We start from the raw sequence: 9,025 nt of genomic DNA, 5'->3' as shown, positions 1-9,025 counted from the left end.
TCTGCAATTTGCTGGAGGTGGGAGGTTAGAAGGGGGAGGCATCTCATTGTTTTTCTGATTTGCATTTCTTTGATCTTTGGTGTGAGCTTTTTTCCCATTTGGAATACATTCTGAATCAAAAACCTCAACATTGGCTAAGCCCCAGGTGGTGAGTCATTTGGGTTTGGCGGATTAAATGGAACAAATCACCTTCCCTGCAACTGACAAATCCCTGTCTGGAATTGCCAAAGGCCAGAAAACTGCCAGAAACCCTGGTAGAAGCCAGAGAGGGATACAGTGAGGTCACTGCGGACCACATTCCTCCTGGCTCTCACAACCAGGAGAACATTCCCAGCGATGACACAGTGGGGTGGGGACTCCCACATTCAGTTCCCACCCTCCTGTGGCACTGCAGGCGGGAGCTGTGGTTTTGACTTGTAAATGGTTTGATGATGACCTCCAGTGCAAGTGGGCAGTCCAGACCAAGTGAAGTGCAAGTGAGGGGGAGAAGCAGACGGGTGGGAAGGTGAGAGGCACCAATGCCAGCGTGACAATGAGCACTCAGTGCCCAAGCAGGGAAGCCACGTCTTCCAGTGGAGCTAGCAGCATCCGGGAGCTAGCATCAAACGCTAACAAATACATGGAGAGGGGCTGCTTTTTTTCCTTTATGAATATATATGGAATACTTAAGGCAAAGGAAACAAAGAGAGCCAGCTGCAAGCAGATAGGGCCAACCATGTAGGGCAACCTTACTTTATAACTACCCAGTTTTGCTAAAACCAACTCATTCCTGAGACCAGCTTTAATCCCTTCTTGGGGAGTGGGCCCCACAACCTAACTACTAGGCCCACCTCTTAATATATACACATACAGCAAATTTCTGGATTTGGGGGAGGATGAATGATCTTTATATTCTTCTTTATACTTTTATATTATTTCCCAGTTTTAAAAATAAACATTTTCTATTTTATAATTGAAAATATCTGAACACCACAAATCATTGTAAAAATACTTCAAATGAAAATTAAACTAAATCCTAGTTAGATGTGGCAGATCAAATGCTAGAATTTATCTCTGCTTCCTACATGAAATATCACTAAAAGTTGACCAAAAAAATCAAAGCAGATATAAACCCAAAAGACAAATGGGGAGAAATACTAGCCAGAGCAGTATTTCTTTAGACAGACTAAAGAAATTAAAGGGATACGAATAGGAAAAGAGGAACTTAAGCTGTCACTATTTGCTGATGACATGATTCTACATTTAGAGGATCCAAAAACCTCCTCCAGAAAACTTCTAGACCTCATCAATGAATTCAGCAAAATAGCAGGCTATAAAGTCAACACGCATAAATCCAAAGCATTTTTATACACAAGCGATGAAACATCTGAAAGGGAAATGAGGAAAACAACTCCATTTGCAATAGCCTCAGAAACAATAAAATACTTGAGAATCAATCTAACCAAAGAGGTAAAAGATCTCTCCAATGAAAACTACAAAACATTGAAGAAAGAAATTGAGGAAGACCTTAGAAGATGGAAAGATCTCCCATGTTCTTGGATAGGCAGAATTAATATTGTCAAAATGGCCATACTACCAAAAGTGCTATACAGATTCAATGCAATTCCAATTAAAATCCCAATGATGTACCTTACAGAAACAGAGCAAGCAATCATGAAATTCATCTGGAAGAATAAGAAACCCAGAATAGCTAAAGCAATCCTTAGCAGGAAGAGTGAAGCAGGGGTATCACAATACCAGAACTTCAACTATAGTACAAAGCAATAGTAACAAAAATGGCATGGTATTGGTACCAAGATAGACAGGTAGATCAATGGTACAGAATAGAGGACACGGACACAAACCCAAATAAATACAATTTTCTCATACTAGACAAAGGTGCCAAAAATATGCAATGGAGAAAAGATAGCCTCTTCAACAAATGGTGCTGGGAAAACTGGAAATCCATATGCAACAGAATGAAACTAAACCCCTATCTCTCACCCCACAGAAAACTCAACTCAAAATGGATCAAGGACCTCGGAATCAGACCAGAGACCCTTCATCTTATAGAAGAAAAAGTAGGTCCAAATCTTCAACATGTCGGCTTAGGATCAGACTTCCTTAACAGGACTCCCATAGCATAAGAAATAAAAGCACTAATCAATAACTGGGATAGATTCAAACTAAAAAGCTCTCTCTCAGCAAAGGAAACTATCAGCAATGCAAAGAGAGAACCTACAGAGTGGGAGAAAATCTTTGTAACTCATACTTCAGATAGAGCACTTAATTTCCAGAATACATAAAGAACTCAAAAAACTCTACACGAAGAATACAAATAATCCGATCAACAAATGGACTAAGGAAATGAACAAACACTTCACAGAAGAAGATCTATAAGCAATCAACAGATATATGAAAAAATGTTTAACATCTCTAGTAATAAGAGAAATGCAAATCAAAACTACCCTAAGATTCCATCTCACCCCAATTAGAATGGCAATTATCAAGAATACAAGCAACAATAGGTATTGGTGAGGATGTGGGGGAAAAGGTACACTCATACATTGCTGATGGGGTTGCAAATTAGTGTAGCCACTCTGGAAAGCAGCGTGGAGCTTCCTCAGAAAACTTGGAATGGAACCACCATTTGACCTAGCTATCCCACTCCTTGGCCTATACCCAAAGGACTTAAAATCAGCATACTACAGAGATACAGTCACATCAATGTTCATAGCTGCTCAATTCACAATAGCCAGATTATGGAACCAACCTAGATGTCCTTCAACTGAGGAATGGATAAAGAAACTGTGATATATATATATATATATATATATATATATATATATATATATATGAATATTACTCAGCAATAAAGAATAATAAAATTATGGCATTTTCAGGCAAATGGATGAAATTAGAGAATATCATGCTAAGTGAGATAAACCAATCTCAAAAAACCAAATGGAATATTACTCAGCAATAAAGAATAATAAAATTATGGCATTTTCAGGCAAATGGATGAAATTAGAGAATATCATGCTAAGTGAGATAAACCAATCTCAAAAAAACAAAGGACAAATGATCTCACTGATAAGCAGATGACACATAATGAGGGGCGGGAGGGGGGCAAGAAAGGAGGAAGGAGGGACTGTATAGAGGGAAAAGTGGGTCGGAGGGGTGGGGGGAAGGAAAAAAAATAACAGAATGAACCGAACACTATTACCCTATGTAAATGTATGATTACACAAATAGTATGCTTCTAATCCATGTACAAACAGAAACAACATGTATCCCATTTGTTTACAATAAAATAAATTAAAAAAAAAAGACAAATGGGGAAAGGGTTCACCTGGTAAGGGGGCGGGGAACGATGAAGAAGACATGTGGAGAAGAAGATGACAGCAGATCAGAGATGTCCACAAAATCTAGGAAACTAGAAAGTGAGGGAGGAGAGATCTCTAGCTGCTGTGGTTTGGATATGGTTGGAGTGTGTTCCATGAAGTTTCCTGGGCTGGAAGCTTGTCACAGGGTGGCAGGTTGAGGTGGTGGAACTTTTACAAGGTGGGGCGTAGTAGACATGGTTAGGTCACAGGCCCACCTCCTGGAAGGGACTGATGCTCATCTTGGGGGTGAGTTAAGTTTCGTAGAAGTGGGGTTGCTAGAGAGACAGGCCATCTCACTTGCTTGCCCCTTCTGCATGCAGCTGGATCCCTATTTGTCGCTCATGTTGTGACAGCCAAGGGGGCCTAACCAGCTCATCAGCCCCATGCTATTGAGTCAGCCACCAGAATTATGAGCCAAATAAAGCCCTTTATAAAGTATAAAGGCTCCAATATTTATTTAACAGTGACAGAAAACAGACTAAGATGCTAGTGTTACATGGAGAAAGCTGGAAGGCAAACCTGGTGGGGACCTGGGGGTTGGGGGAGTCCCAGGACTCAGACTTGGGAACAGGAGGAACAGGCAAGGGGGAGGGCTACGTGGGGCTGACAAGGGGGAGGGTGCAAGTCTGTATTAAAGCAGGTTATAAAATGTATGAAGTGATAGACATGCCAATTACCCTAATCTGTATTGAAATGTCATGCTGTACCCCACATAGCACCATTATTATGTGTCAATTAAAAAATTAAGAAATATTTTTTAAAGGCAGGTTATACTCCTTAGTGCACCTGATATGACATCATAGGTGTTTAATAAGTATTTGTTAGTGAATGGGTGAGTGGGTAAAGGATCGGCCTTCCTTTTGGGACTGAGGCCTCCATAGAGACACTGAGTCTGCCTCCCCCAAGGCCAAGGCCATGGTGAGGTGAGTTAAGGCTCCACACACTGGCACCCTGTCCTCAGGGTCGGTGAGGCCTCTCAGTACAGCAGCTCCGACCTGAAGCTATGGGGCAGAAACCAGGGCTGGGTGCTGGGAATGGAAAGGAAGGCTGTTGGAAGGGCAGTGTGAGGGAGAAGCAGAGGGCTGGACACTGAGGGGAGGCAGGTGGGCAGGGAGGCCCAGGGGAGTCCCTGTCCTCTACTGGGCCAAGACAAGATCTCACTGTATCACCATGTTCTCTTCTGTAATGTGGACATTTTAAAACTATGTGCCTTTATTTCCTATTCTAACACCCCTCCTGTATGTGCATGTGGTGCAGGGGATGGAGCCCAGGACCACTTACATGCTAGGCAAGTGCTCTACCATTGAACCACTTTAACATTTTAAAATAATAGACTCATGGCCCTTTGGGCTCTTTGAGCAGCACCATGGCGGTAGGCAAGAACAAACGCCTTACGAAAGGTGACAAGAAGGGAGCCAAGAAGAAAGTGGTTGATCCATTTTCTAAGATTGGTATGATGTAAAAGCACCAGCTATGTTCAATATAAGAAATATTAGAAAAATATTAGTTGCAAGGATCCAAGGAACCAAAATTGCCTCTGATGGCCTCAAGGGTCGTGTGTTTGAAGTGAGTCTTGCTGATCTGCAGAATGATGAAGTTGCATTTAGGAAATTCAAACTAATTCCTGAGGACGTTCAGGGAAAAAACTGCCTGGCCAACTTCCATGGCATGGATCTTACCCGTGACAAAATGTGTTCCATGGTCAAAAAATGGCAGATGATCGAAGCTCATGTTGATGTCAAGACTACAGATGGTTATTTGCTGCGTCTGTTTTGTGTTGGTTTTACTAAAAAACGCAACAATCAGATACGGAAGACCTCTTATGCCCAGCACCAACAGTTCTGCCAAATCCGAAAGAAGATGAGTGGAAATCATGACCCTGGAGGTGCAGACAAATGACTTGAAAGAAATAGTCAATAAACTGATTCCAGCATTGGGAAAGACATAGAGAAGGCTTGTCAATCAATTTATCCTCTTCATGATGTCTTTGTTAGAAAAGTAAAAATGCTAAAGAAGCCCATGTTTGAATTGGGAAAACTCATAGAGCTTCATGGTGAAGGTAATAGTTCTGGAAAAACTACTGGGGACGAGATAGGTGCTAAAGTTGAATGGGCTGATGGATCTGAACCACCAGTTCAAGAATCTGTTTAAAATTCAGATATTTAATAGTGAAAAATAAAGAGTCCTATTTGTTTAAAAAAAAAAAAAAAAGTAGACTAGTGAATGGATAATCAAAATGTGATATACCCAGGCATGGTGACATATATCACTAATCCCAGAGACTTGGAAGGCTGAGGCCAGTCTCAGCAGCTTAACAAGACCTTAAGCAACTTAGTGAGACCCTGTCTCAAAATAAAACATAGAAAAGGGGTTAGGGATGGAGCTGATTGGTAGCAGTGGAATATTACTAAACCTAAATAAGGAAGGAAATTGTGATATATGCTGCATCATGGATGAACCTTGAGGACATCGTGCCATTCACAAAAGGCACAAGGTACCTAGAGAAGCCAAATTCAGAGAGACAGAAGGTAGAATGGTGGTTGCCAGGTTCAGGGGAGGGGAAATGGAGAACGGGTGCTTACTGGAGACAGGGTACTGAGCTCTATGAATGGATGGTGGTGATGGCTGCATAACAGTGTGAATGTCCCGAATGCCACTTCACTGCACCCTTAAAATGGACTAAAATGGTAAATACTAGATATGGTTGGCTGCAATTAAAGAGACAGACCAGTAAAAGATGTGCAGGAATGGTACTGCATTGTTCAGTGTGAGGGACGAGGGGGACACCGATGCTGTCCACTGGGACAGGAAGTAGAGGAAGATGTGCCGGCCTGCAGGGAAAGATGAAGCAGGCTCTGGGAGGTCACCATGCTACTCTCAATCCAGGTCCCCTTGACGGTGCTTCCTGTTTGCCACGCATGGAAGGGAGCTGCTTCCCCCTGCATCACTCAGCTTCCCAAGGCAAGCCTCCTTGTTTTCACTTCCCAGGTGAACTAACTGCATGGGCCCAGGAGGCCACCCTAGGTCTGTCCATCCCACTGTGCCCAGCAGGGTTCAGGGCATCCATGGTCAATCTTATGATATGGCCAGCAGGCAGGTGGACTTTCTGGTGATTTGGAAACAAATGAGAATCAGAACAACTGCAGTTTCTTGCATTGAGATTCTGGTAAAGCCATGGGCACGGCTGGGCTAGGAAGGGTGAAAGAGGAGTCGGACAAGGGCTGAGGGTGAGGCCTGGAAGATGTGCGTCTATGACAATCACTTGCCATGGGGGCTACTGATCATAGCAGTTCCTCTAGGATATACTTCCATCCCAAGGCCCCCAAATTAGGACCCTGGCCTGCCTTCCCATTTGCCCAGCAGCTGACTGGGGCCTCCACCAAGCAGGAGAGGAGCCTGCTCAAAGTGACCTCATTCTAGAGCAGGCCACTCTGTGGATCCCTGTCAACACTCTGGACTGCACTTGGCAGTGAGGAGCCAGTCCAGAGGAACACAATGGGCTCCCCTGGAGACAGCAGTAGCTTCACAGCATCTGCAGAACAGCCAACCATTCACTGGACAGTCAAATGAGGGCAGGTTCTGGAGTGGGCAAAGCCACCTCATGGATTTGGTTTGGCAAGTTGGAGGCTGCAAAGGTCACTGTGTAATTCCCAGGTCGAGCAAAAGTCTGTGCAGGTTTTGAGGAGGAGGTCACTTCCCAGCTCTACATAACAGAAGCATCCAGAAGGAAATTACTGGAGGTTTCTGCCAATTGATCTGGAGACTGGGAAAAGGTCCCACAGTTATTAATAACCTCTGTGTTCTGGGAACTGATTTCATACTCCAGACAAAGGGAGTAAAACGTTGCTGTTGAAGGAGAAGTACTTTCGGCCAAAGCTCTACTTTCAGTTATCCTAATAAGTGAGAATGAGCATTGCTTCCCTAGAACACTGAGAGTCAATTGGCCCCCTAACAAATCAGCTGAGCTGGGGTCTGGGTGGTTGATTGGCGTGTTTATGATAACCACTCCACCTTTGTGGTGTACTTCCTTGGCGCAATCCCCATTCCAGTCTGCTCTGAGCATAGGGGTGAAGACGGTTGCTTGTGTGGCTTCTGGAAAGCAGAGCTGAGGACGAAGCCCACTCCAGGCCTCAGAACTCAGTCCCACATCCTGGAGATAGTCACTCCGTTAATGTATCCTTGAAAGTTAGTGCGATGACCTTCACCTTGTCATGGTGATTGTGTGATGGGTTGGGTGATGTTGGCTGTGTGGCTGCCCTTTTGCCACCTTTCCGTCTTCTTCCCACTCAGTAAGAGGCTACAAATACATGGATTAGAGGCCTGAGAGTGTTAGAGAGACACGGTTTCCTGTGGGGACAGTGTTAGAAATGATGGTGAACTCCTTTCGGTCACTTCCTAAATTATGAGCAGTTTGAGGGTAAGGTAAGTGTCTCCCCAGAGCTGGACCCCCGGACTCTACCCAGAGCCCATCGAGAGCAGCCACTCTGTAAATTAAGACTGAATTAATGGAGTGCTGTTGTAACATGTAATATTTCAAAGGGTAATCACTACTAACTCATAACTCGCCACCACTTCTAACTCATTTCTGAGAGGACCTATTTCAGAGTCCCTGCCAAGGACACAAGAAGGGTCTCTGCCTCATTCCTTTCCTGCTCCCATTATTGACATCCTCAGTCTCCAAACCAGGGGCAAGTCCCGGCCAGGCTCTACCAGCCATTCACAGTCCGACCCCCGTCCAGTCCACATTTCCTCTGTGGACTTTGCACATTCAAAGGTAAGTGTTTTCTGTACGGTCTCTCTTCCTGCAGCCTCATGTCTACGGATGTGAAAGTTGACTAGAGATTTTCTAATGCTATCAAATCCTCCTGCCACCTGGATTACTATAACTGGTCTTTTACCTTTTTCCACCTGCTTTCCTTTCTGCAGGAGAGTAATTTTATTAAAACACAATCTGAGTGGCTAACATTAAAAACTAGTGTAACAAGTGTTGGTAGGGATGGGGAGCAACTGGAAGTCTCAGACCTTTTTCATGAGAATGCGGAAAGGGTCCAGCCACTTTGGAAAACAGTTACCTTGCTCATAAAGGTAAATACCTCCATCCCAGAAATTTACTTCTGAGCATTACGCAAACTTTGAAACAAATGCAGGTGTGGGTTTTTCCTCCTGAGGGTTTTTTTTTCCCATGTTTTGATGGATGACCATGGAGCTGCCTCCCCCTGCTGTGGTCTCCAACAAGACTATGGGCGCAGAGTTCTAAGCTCTGGTCCTTCTCTCTCTGATTCTCTGTCTAAATAAGGGACAGGCCAGGTGTGGTGGTGCACACCTGTGATCCCAGTGACTCAGGATACTCAGACAGGAGGTTTGCAAGTTTGAGATCAGCCTCCACAACTTAGCAAGAATCCGTCTCAAAAAAATAAATAAATAGGGCTGGGATTGTGACTCAGTGGTAGAGTCCTTGCCTAGCATGTGTGAGGCACTGGGTTTGATCCTCTGCACCACATATAAATAAATAAATAAAATAAAGGCCCATTGACAACTTGAAAGAAAGAAAGAAAGAAAGAAAGAAAGAAAGAAAGAAAGAAAGAAAGAAAGAAAGAAAGAAAGAAAGAAAGAAAAGGACGAACTGGGATGTAGCTCAGAGATAGACCACCCCTGCTTTC

At 43.8% G+C, this 9,025-nt stretch overlaps 1 pseudogene across 1 annotated transcript; it reads left to right on the top strand.

Annotated features, from left to right (window-relative positions):
• The first annotated feature begins 4,731 nt into the window (after nt 1-4,731).
• Nucleotides 4,732-5,516, top strand: LOC306656763 (small ribosomal subunit protein eS1-like; annotated as a pseudogene). Its single transcript has one exon. The product of its transcript is annotated as a small ribosomal subunit protein eS1-like (transcript).
• The last annotated feature ends 3,509 nt before the right edge of the window (nt 5,517-9,025 follow it).

This window comes from Sciurus vulgaris (assembly GCF_902686455.1).
Source record: "Sciurus vulgaris genome assembly, chromosome: 3".
Lineage (NCBI taxonomy): Eukaryota > Metazoa > Chordata > Mammalia > Rodentia > Sciuridae > Sciurus > Sciurus vulgaris.
This window is presented reverse-complemented; position numbering and strand designations above follow the sequence as displayed.